Source organism: Nicotiana tabacum, chromosome 15 (genome assembly GCF_000715075.1).
Source record: "Nicotiana tabacum cultivar K326 chromosome 15, ASM71507v2, whole genome shotgun sequence".
Lineage (NCBI taxonomy): Eukaryota > Viridiplantae > Streptophyta > Magnoliopsida > Solanales > Solanaceae > Nicotiana > Nicotiana tabacum.
The window spans coordinates 109689477-109699204 of NC_134094.1; positions in this window are offsets into that span (position 1 = coordinate 109689477).

The following is a 9728-nucleotide window of genomic DNA, read 5'->3' on the forward strand; positions in this document are numbered from 1 at the left end:
CTCAGTCCTAACCTTCAGGTCTGATAATGCCTATGAACTTCGCAGTAGTTCAGAGGCTGTTGCTTTCTTTACCAGTCAAGGTATTCTACACTAAACAACCATTCCATACACACCACAACAAAATAGAGTTGTGGAAAGAAAACATAAACACTTGTTGGAAGTTTCTAGCGCCTTTCTTTTTCAATCTAAACTCCCTCTCAAATTCTAGGGTGACTGTGTCCTCACTGCTACCTACTTAATAAACAGAATGCCTTTAACTGTCTTAAACAACATTTGTCCTTTTGAAAAACTGCATGGGCATCCACCTTCTTATATTCATATGAAGTCTTTTAGTAGTTTATGCTTTGCAAATTCCCCTAAAATTGGCAAGGACAAGTTCCAATCTAGAGTTATACATAGCCTTTTCTTGAGGTACCTCTGTGGCAAAAAGGGTTATAAACTTATGAACATTTCCAACTCTTCTATTGTTTACTCTAGGGATGTGTTATTTCATGAACATATCTTCCCTCATGGTTTAGCAGCCTCCTTTACTACTACTTTCTCTACTTTTCCACCTTTTGTAGATATTGACTCTTCTCCTACACCTGCTGCTGCAACAGGTATTCCTGCAACATCTGATACTTCTTCTCCTCCTATTGTTGCAACAGATATTCCTATTGCATCTCCTACCTCTCCTCTTTCCTCTCCTTCTACCTCTTATTCTAACTTCACCCTATGTGGATCAGTCTTCTCCACATGCTCCTGCTATAAGAAAATCTACCAGAACTATCATCCAACCATCCTACCTCCAAGACTATGTCTGCAACTCTATCCTTCCACATGTTCCTGTTTCTGCAATATCTAAGGTGTCCTAGACTGAGTTACATGTGCATGAGCCTCAACATTACCAACATGCAGTTTCTCATCCTGCATGGCAGGAGGCAATACTAAAGGAATTTCAGGCTCTTGAGTCCAATCAGACTTGGGACATTGCTCCCCTTCCTCCTCACAAAAAGCCATCCCTTGAAAATAGGTTTATAATATTAAACAAAGGGCAGATGGTTCTCTTGAAAGATATGAAGCAAGGCTTGTTATCCGGGGTGATACTCAGCGAGAAGGTATTGATTTCACTGAGACATTTTCTCCTGTTGTCAAGCTGACAACCATCAAATGTCTCCTAACCTTAGGTGTGAAGAGAGCATGGACTGTCTTTCAGTTAGATGTCAATAATGCTTTTCTCCACGGTGACCTTCATGAGGAAGTTTATATGAAGATTCCACATGGGATGGATGTTTCTTGTAATTCTGAATCTCCTAGCATGCTTCTAGACAATGGTTTTCTAAACTGTCTGAAGCTCTGCACTCCAGAGGCTAACTTCTAGTCTCAATGACTATTCTCTCTTCACCAAACCCTCTTCTGGTTCTTTGGTTGTATTGGCAGCATATGTTGATGATATACTGTTGGCTGGTGATGACATTTCTGAGTTAAATTCATTGAAAATGTTCTCAGACTCTCAATTTAAAAACAAGGACCTAGGTTTGGTGCATTACTTTCTAGGTTTGGAGATTTCCCAGCATCCCCAAGGGTACTTAATGAGTCAGCAGAAATACACCTGTGATCTTCTTCAAGAATTCAATTGTCATCATTTTTCTCCTATTTCTACACCCTTGGATCCTTCGGTTAATCTTACTTTAGACATGGGAGCTCCTGTTTCCGATCTAAGTGTATATAGAAAACAAATTGGTAAATTAAATTTCCTACAACACACAAGGCTTGACATCTCTTTTTCTGTCTAACATATAAGCCAGTTCCTTCAGAAGCCCCATGTACCTCATATGATGGTTGCTCTTTATGTTCTAAGATATCTTTTGCATGATCCTATTCAAGGTATTTTGCTCTCTAGTTCTGCCGATTTGTCACTTGTGGAATTTTCTGATTCCGATTGGGGATCCTGTGCAGTCACTCGCAAGTCTATGAGTGGGTTTTATATCACTCTTGTGGCAGTACTGTGTCCTGGAAGAGCAAGAAAAAACCTACCATCTCTTTATCTTCAGCTGAGGCTGAGTATAAGGCCTTAAGAAAGTTGGCTGCAGAAGTTGCTTGGTTGGTCCAACTCTTAGATGATCTTGGCTTGGCCATATCATATCCTGTTCCTATCTATTGCGACAGTCAAGCTACCCTCCACATAGCCAAAAACCAAGTTTTCCATGAGTGCACCAAACATATCGAGATTGACTTCCATTATGTGCGTGAATGCATCACTGCTGGTCTCATTACTTTACATTTTGTCTCAACTCTGCAGGACAACTAGCTTATATTATTGTAATGACCCAACATGTTATTTTGACTTTTAGAACCTCGTTCCTCTAAATAAAACTCCCAGTATGTACTTTTACTAATTTATGACTTGTGGGTATGGTTGGTTCGGGATTTGAAAGTGTTCAGGTTGAAATCAGAACACTTAGTTCTTTAATTTGGCTTCAAAGGGCCAAGTTTGACTTCGGTCAACATTTTGAGAAACGACCCCGGAATCGGGATTTGACGGTCCCAATAGGTTCGTATTATAATTTTGGACTCGGTCGTATGTTCGAATCGGGTTTCGTACAACCCGCGAGCGTTTCAGTGCTTAATAGTTAAAATCAACTATTTTAAGGTTTTAAGGTTCTTTAAATTTGGTTTGGAGTAGGTTTTGGTGTAATCGAGGTCCATTTGAAATTCCGATTTTGGAAATAGTTCCGTATGGTTAAGACTTGCATGCAAAATTTGGTGTCATTCCGGGTAGTATAAGTATGATTCGGCGCGTTCGGAGGAAGTTAGAAACTTGAAGTTCATATTTTGATCCAATTCGGTTTTGGGGTGGGATTCTTAGTTTCGTTGTTTATTTGTGTGTTTTGAGAGTTCGAGCAAGTCCGTGTTATGTTTTTAGACTTGTTGGTGCAATTGGACGGGGTCCCGGGGGCTCGGTTGAGTTTTGAACTGCCCGGAGCTAAGTTGGAAAAACCAAAAAATCCAGTTCTGGTTTCCTTCTTCGAGAACACAGAAGGACCCTTGCGTTCGTGAAGAAGGAAAATGGGAGTTGGGCTATTTCCCTTCGCCTTCGTGTGGAGGGTGACACGTTCACGAAGCCCGGGAGTTTTGGCCTACGTGCTCGCGATGGTGGACTCGCGTTCGCGAAAGAGAAATGGGACCGGCGTGGATATTTCCCTACGCGTTCGCGAGGGAGATCATGTGTTCGCGAAGGGCAGGCCAGTAAGCCTTCGCGTTCGCGAGACCCCTGTCGCTTTCGCAAAGGGTAATTTTAAGGCTGTGGAATCTTTCCTTCGCAAAAGCGAGGCACTGACCGCATTCGCGAAGAAGGGGTTCACTCTACCAGACAGAATGTCTTAAAAACGGGATTTCACCATTTTTAACCACATTTCTTCCATTCTTGGGCGGTTTTGGAGCTTTTTGAGAGGGTATTTCAACTAGCAACTTGAAGGTAAGTTAATTCTAAATACTCTGAGTTAAATATATAGATGTAACCTGTAAATTTTGGAAATCAAGGGTTTAGATGAAAAACCTAAATTTTTATAAAAGTGAGATTTTAACCACGAAAATGGTTATGGAATTGGATGAAAATTGTATATTTGAGTTCTTAAGATTAGGGGTAACGATTTCCTCCGAACATTGTTTTTGAATCTGGGCACGTGGGCCCGGGGTAAATTTTAGAAATTTTACCATTTTGGGTTGGGTAATTAATTTAATAGTCTAATTTCAAATTATTGAGCATGTATTTATTATTATATAAAACTTTTGGATAGTTTCGAATTTTTTCGGCATCGAATTGAGATTTTAACGCGACATTTTGATCAGGAAGTGGACTTTGAGACAAGGTAAATCTCTTGTCTAACCTTGTAAGAGGGAATTTACCCCATAGGTGATCTAAATAAATAATTGTTACTAATTGTGGGGGCTACGTACGCACGAGGTGACGAGAGTCCGTGCATAGCTACTAATTGTGCTATGTCTTGGTAGTTTAGGACTCAAATTATGAATTACTTATGATAGTTGCATCTTTTATTTAATTAAATTACTGAAATTATATTGTAAATTGTTAGATGAAATAGTAAAGATCAAAACTTCATATACTTGAATGTTATGTAAATTATTGAATTGTTAATAGAAATTGAACATCCTATGTGTTAGTACTATAATAACTTCTCATTCCGGAGGTTCATAAGAAAATGTCCTCCTTTCTTGTGGAGCGGACCGAATACCTCGGCAGTATAGATATATTTATGGATCATGCCGCACGTCTCTCGACAGTATACACGATACTCTGGATCGGGCCGTATGACCTCAGCAGAAATCGTACCTAATAATAATAATTAAACGATACCTTGATATTTTAATTGCTGCTTGTGAAGTTAATTGATAAATTGGAATTTATTGAAATGTAAGCAATTAATTATTTCTGCTTGTTAAGAAATTATTGTTGTTCACCTAAAAATCATGTTTAATTAAATATTTCTATTGTAATATTATTGACCTATAGTGAGTGTTAAAGTCGACCTCTCGTCACTACTTCTTCGAGATTAGGCTTGATACTTACTAGGTACACGTTGTTTACGTACTCATGCTACGCTTGCTGTACCTTTTGAGCAGGGCCTGAGACAGGTACTATCGGAGGACCTACCGGAGCATACCCCAGATACCCCGAGACTTAGTGGTGAGCTGCTTTTTGAGTCGTTCTGCAGCCCTTGAGTCTCCTCTTGTATTTGTATTCTGTCTATTTTATTTCAGATAGTATTTAGAATTTTTGTATAATCTACTAGATGCTCATACACTTGTGACACCAGGTCTTGGCACACACATCGGTAGAATTTTTGGATTTATTTATTTTACTTGGGTTTTAATTTATCTTATTTTTCTTATTTTTTGAAATTTCAAAGAGTTTAATTACTCGGATAATTTTTAAAGAAATGAATATGTGTTTAAATCATTAGTTGGCTTGCCTAGCTGGGATGTTGGGCGCCATCACGACCTATAGGTGGATTTGGGTCATGACAACATGGTATCAGAGCACTAGGTTCATGTAGGTCTCACAAGTTATGAGCAAGCCTAATAGAGTCTTGCAGATCGGTATAGAGACATATGTACTTATCTTTAAGAGACTATACGGTGTTGGAAAAACTAGCTTTCTTCATCTCCCATCGTGAAAATAATGTAGTACTAAATATCTTTCTCTTATTCTCTCATAGATGGTGAGAACGCGCTTTAATAAAGTTCCAGACCAGGGAAGAGCTACTCCTCCTGTTGTTAGAGGCCGAGGGAGGGCTCTAACCTGTGGTAGGGAACAAGGATGCCCAATAGTTGTTCCAGTTATGCCACCAGTGGGTCCAGCAGAGGATCCTAAAGCAAAGCCAGCTTTGGTGGATTTCACGTCTGCACCAGGATTCCAGGAGGTCATGGGCTGTATGCTGCAGTTCATGGATACTATGACTCAAGCCGGTTTATTTCTGGCAAACCCAGCCGCGTATCAGGCATGACCTACCTCACAGGCTCATGGACAGGCAGCTGCTGTATATCAGACCCAGGGCGCACTACCCGGGGGTGGAGCCCAACCAGTGGCAGCAGCTACACCTGAACCTAGATCAGTTGCTCGCCGCGCCGCAGAAGCTATTGGATAGATGGACCAAGCTACACCCTCCTGGCTTTGGGGGTGAGCGATATGAGGATCCCCAGGACTTCATTGATCAGTGCAGGGACATAATGCACAACATGAGGATATTGGAGTCTCATAGGGTAGACTTTGCTACTTTTCAGCTGGAGGGCATAGCCCATAGATGTTGGAAGTCTTATCTTCTTGGCAGACCAACATATTCTCCTCCCATGACTTAGGACAGGTTAACCCGTATTTTCCTCGGACAAGTATATTCCACCATCCCAGAGGGAAGGGTTGTGGTTTCAGTTTGAGTAGCTCCAGTAGGGTCAGATGTCAATGACCGACTATGAGGAGAGGTTCTTTGAGTTATCTCGCCATGCACTTATGATACTCCCTACTGAGGCGGAGAGAGTGCGGAGGTTTGTTATGGGTTTACATATTGGCATTCAGGCCACTATGGCCCGAAAGGTTGAGATGGGGACTTCTTATGAGTTGGTTGTGGAGATAGTCCGAAGGATTGAGGGTGTGCATCAGTGTAGCTGAGAGCTGGTTCTGAGGGATAAGCGGTTTAGATATTCTAGAGAGTTCATTGGTGCTCCGTCTGGGGGTAGAGGTCAGTTCGTGAGAGGGCATTCCATCAGGCCCCCATGTCCAGCACCGCCTCCTCCTCGGGGTGCCCCAATGCGACCTTATTTCAGTGCTATGCCAGAAAGTTCTTATCGCCCACTAGTTATTCAGGTTCTTCCAGTGGGTATTCAGGTCACCAGGTTCAGACATCTAGTCAGCATCCCATCGCACCGAGAAGTTGTTACGAGTGTGGGGATTCCTACAACATGTGGGTATTCTACCCAGGCTTCGGGGTAGACCATTGCAGTAGGGTCAGCAGCCTGTGATTACCGCACCAGTTTCTCCACCAGCCGTCCGACCACCCAGAAGTGGAGGGCAGGTAGGTAGGGGTCGTCCTAGAGGTGGAGGCCAGCCAGGTGGAGGCCAGCCAGTTAGTGCTCCAGCTCAATTCTATGCTTTTCTGGCCAGACCAGATGCAGAGGCCTCAGATGCCATGATTACAGGTATTATTTCTGTTTGCGGCAAATATGCTTCCGTATTATTTGATCCAGGATCTACGTATTCATATGTGTCATCTCTATATGCTCATTTCCTGGGTGTTTCCCCTGAGTAAGAGTACTCTTGTTTATGTGTCCACTCTTGTGGGCGATTCTATTGTTGTGGATAAGATCTATCGGTCATGTGTTGTTACATTCTGTGGTTATGAGACTAGAGCAGATATTTTGCTGCTTGATATGACCGACTTCGAGATCATCCTGGGCATGGACTGGCTATCCCCATATCATGCCGTCCTAAATTGTCATACTAAGACTGTTACTTTGGCATTGCCGGAATTTCCTAGGTTGGAGTGGAAGGGTTTGTCTGTCAGCACATCTAATCATGTTATTTCCTTTCTAAAAGCTCGACATATGGCCGAGAAGGGTTGTTTGGCTTATCTAGCCTATGTTCGGGATACTACTGTAGAGACTCCGACTATTGATTCAGTGCATGTAGTTTGGGAGTTCTCTGATGTATTTCTTTTAGATCTTCTAGACATGCCACCAGATCGTGATATTGATTTTTGTATTAAATTAGCTCCAGATAACCAATTTATATCTATCCCACCATATCGCATGGCTCCAAAAGAATTGAAGGATGTGAAAGAATAGCTTGAGGAGTTACTAGCCAAAGGGTTCGTTAGACCGAGTGTATCTCCTTGGGGTGTACCGATATTATTTGTGAAGAAAAAGGATGGAACTATGCGAATGTGCAGTGACTATCGCCAATTGAACAAAGTCACTATTAAGAACAAGTACTCATTGCCGCGTATTGATGATCTATTTGACCAGTTGCAGGGCGCTAAGGTGTTCTCTAAGATCGACTTGAGGTTGGTGTACCACCAGTTGAAGATTCGAGATTTGGCTATTCTGAAGACTGCATTCCAGACTAGATATGGTCATTATGAATTCCTGGTGATGTCTTTCGGTTTGACTAACGCTCCGGCAGCGTTTATGGATTTGATAAACAGGGTATTCAGGCCATATATTGATTCGTTTGTTATTATCTTCATTGATGACATTCTAATCTACTCGCGCAGTAAGAAGGAGCACGAGCAGCATATGGGAGTAGTGTTTCAGACACTGTGGGAACAAAAACTATATGCTTAGTTCTCCAAATGTGAGTTTTGGATAGATTCTGTAGCATTTTTGGGGTATATTGTATCATGCGAGGGCATTAAAGTTGATCCCAAAAAGATCAAGGCAGTTCAGAATTGGCATCGTCCCACTTCGGTGACTAAGATTAGGAGTTTCCTAGGATTAGCAGGTTATTATCGTCGATTCGTAGAGGGCTTTTCATCTATTGCAACACCTTTGACCAAATTAACCCAGAAGGGTGCGTCATTCCGATGGTCTGATGATTGTGAGGTGAGCTTTCGGAAGCTCAAGACAACATTGATTACAACACTAGTGTTAGTGTTTCCTTCCCGTTCGGGAATGTATACAATGTATTGTGACGCTTCACACGTTTGTTTGGGTTGTGTATTGATGTAGGAGGGCTGAGTTATTGCATATGCCTCACGTCAGCTGAAACCCCACGAGAAATATTATTCGGTACATGATCTGGAGTTAGTTGGCATTGTTTACGCTATTAAGATTTGGAGGCATTATCTTATGGGGTGTCTTGTGAAATTTACACTAATCATCGTAGTTTGCAGCATTTGTTCAAGCAGAGGGACCTAAATTTGAGGCTGCGCATATGGCTTGAGTTACTAGAAGATTATGATATTACTATCCTGTATCATCCGGGCAAGGCAAATATGGTTGCAGACGCCTTGAGTAGAAAGGCGGAGAGTATGGGTAGTTTGGCTTTCATTTTAGCAGAGGAGAGGTCATTAGCTATGGATATTCAGTCCTTGACTAACAGACTTGTGAGGCTGGATATTGCAGAGCCCAGCCGAGTTTTTTCATGTGTTGTGGCCCAGTTTTCACTATTTGAGTAGATCAAGGCTCGCTAGTATGATGATCCACACTTAATGGTTTTTTGAGAAACGGTACTATGACGTGATTCCAAAGAAGTTACTATTGGCGCGGATGGTTCTTTGCGACTCCAGGATCGTCTATATTTTACTAATATGGATGGACTGAGGAAAACGATTCTAGAGGAGGCACACAGTTCTAGGTATTCTATTCATCCAGTTGCTACGAAGATGTATCGTTACTTGAGGCAGCATTATTGGTGGCAGCGGATGAAAGATGACATAGTTGAGTATGTAGCTAGGTGTCTAAATTGCTAGCAAGTTAAATATGAGCACCAGAGGCCAGGTGGCCTACTTCAGCAAATGACTATACCAGAGTGGAAATGGGAAAGCATTACTATGGACTTTGTAATTGGGTTGCCGCGGACCTTGCAGAAGTTTGATGCAGTTTGGGTCATTGTCGATAGGTTGACTAAGTCGATACACTTTATTCCGGTTGTGACTACATATACTTCAAAGATGTTGGCCCAGATTTATATTCAGGAGATAGTTCGGTTGCACGGTGTGCCAATTTCCATCATATAAGATAGAGGCCCTCAATTTACTTCACATTTCTAGAGAGCAGTACAGAGTGAATTGGGGACCCATGTAGAGCTCAGCACAGCCTTTCATCCGCAGACCGACGGGCAGTCGGAGTGGAGAACTCAAATTTTGGAGGATATGCTCAGGGCATGTGTGATTGACTTTGGAGGTCAGTGGGATCATTACTTGCTTTTGGCCGAGTTTGCTTATAACAACAGTTACTAATCCAGCATCGAAATGGCTCCATTTGAGGCTTTATATGGTCGGTGATGTCATTCGCCCATCAGATGGTTTGAGCCCGGTAATGCTAAGTTATATGGTACTGATTTGGTGAAGGATGCCTAGGAAAAGGTAAAGTTAATTCAGGAGCGACTTCATGCAGCACAGTCCAGACAGAAGAGTTACACAGATCAGAAAGCATGTGATTTATCATTTATGGTGGGTGAAAAAGTTCTCTTGAAGGTTTCGCTGATGAAGGGAATCATGAGATTTGGGAAAAAG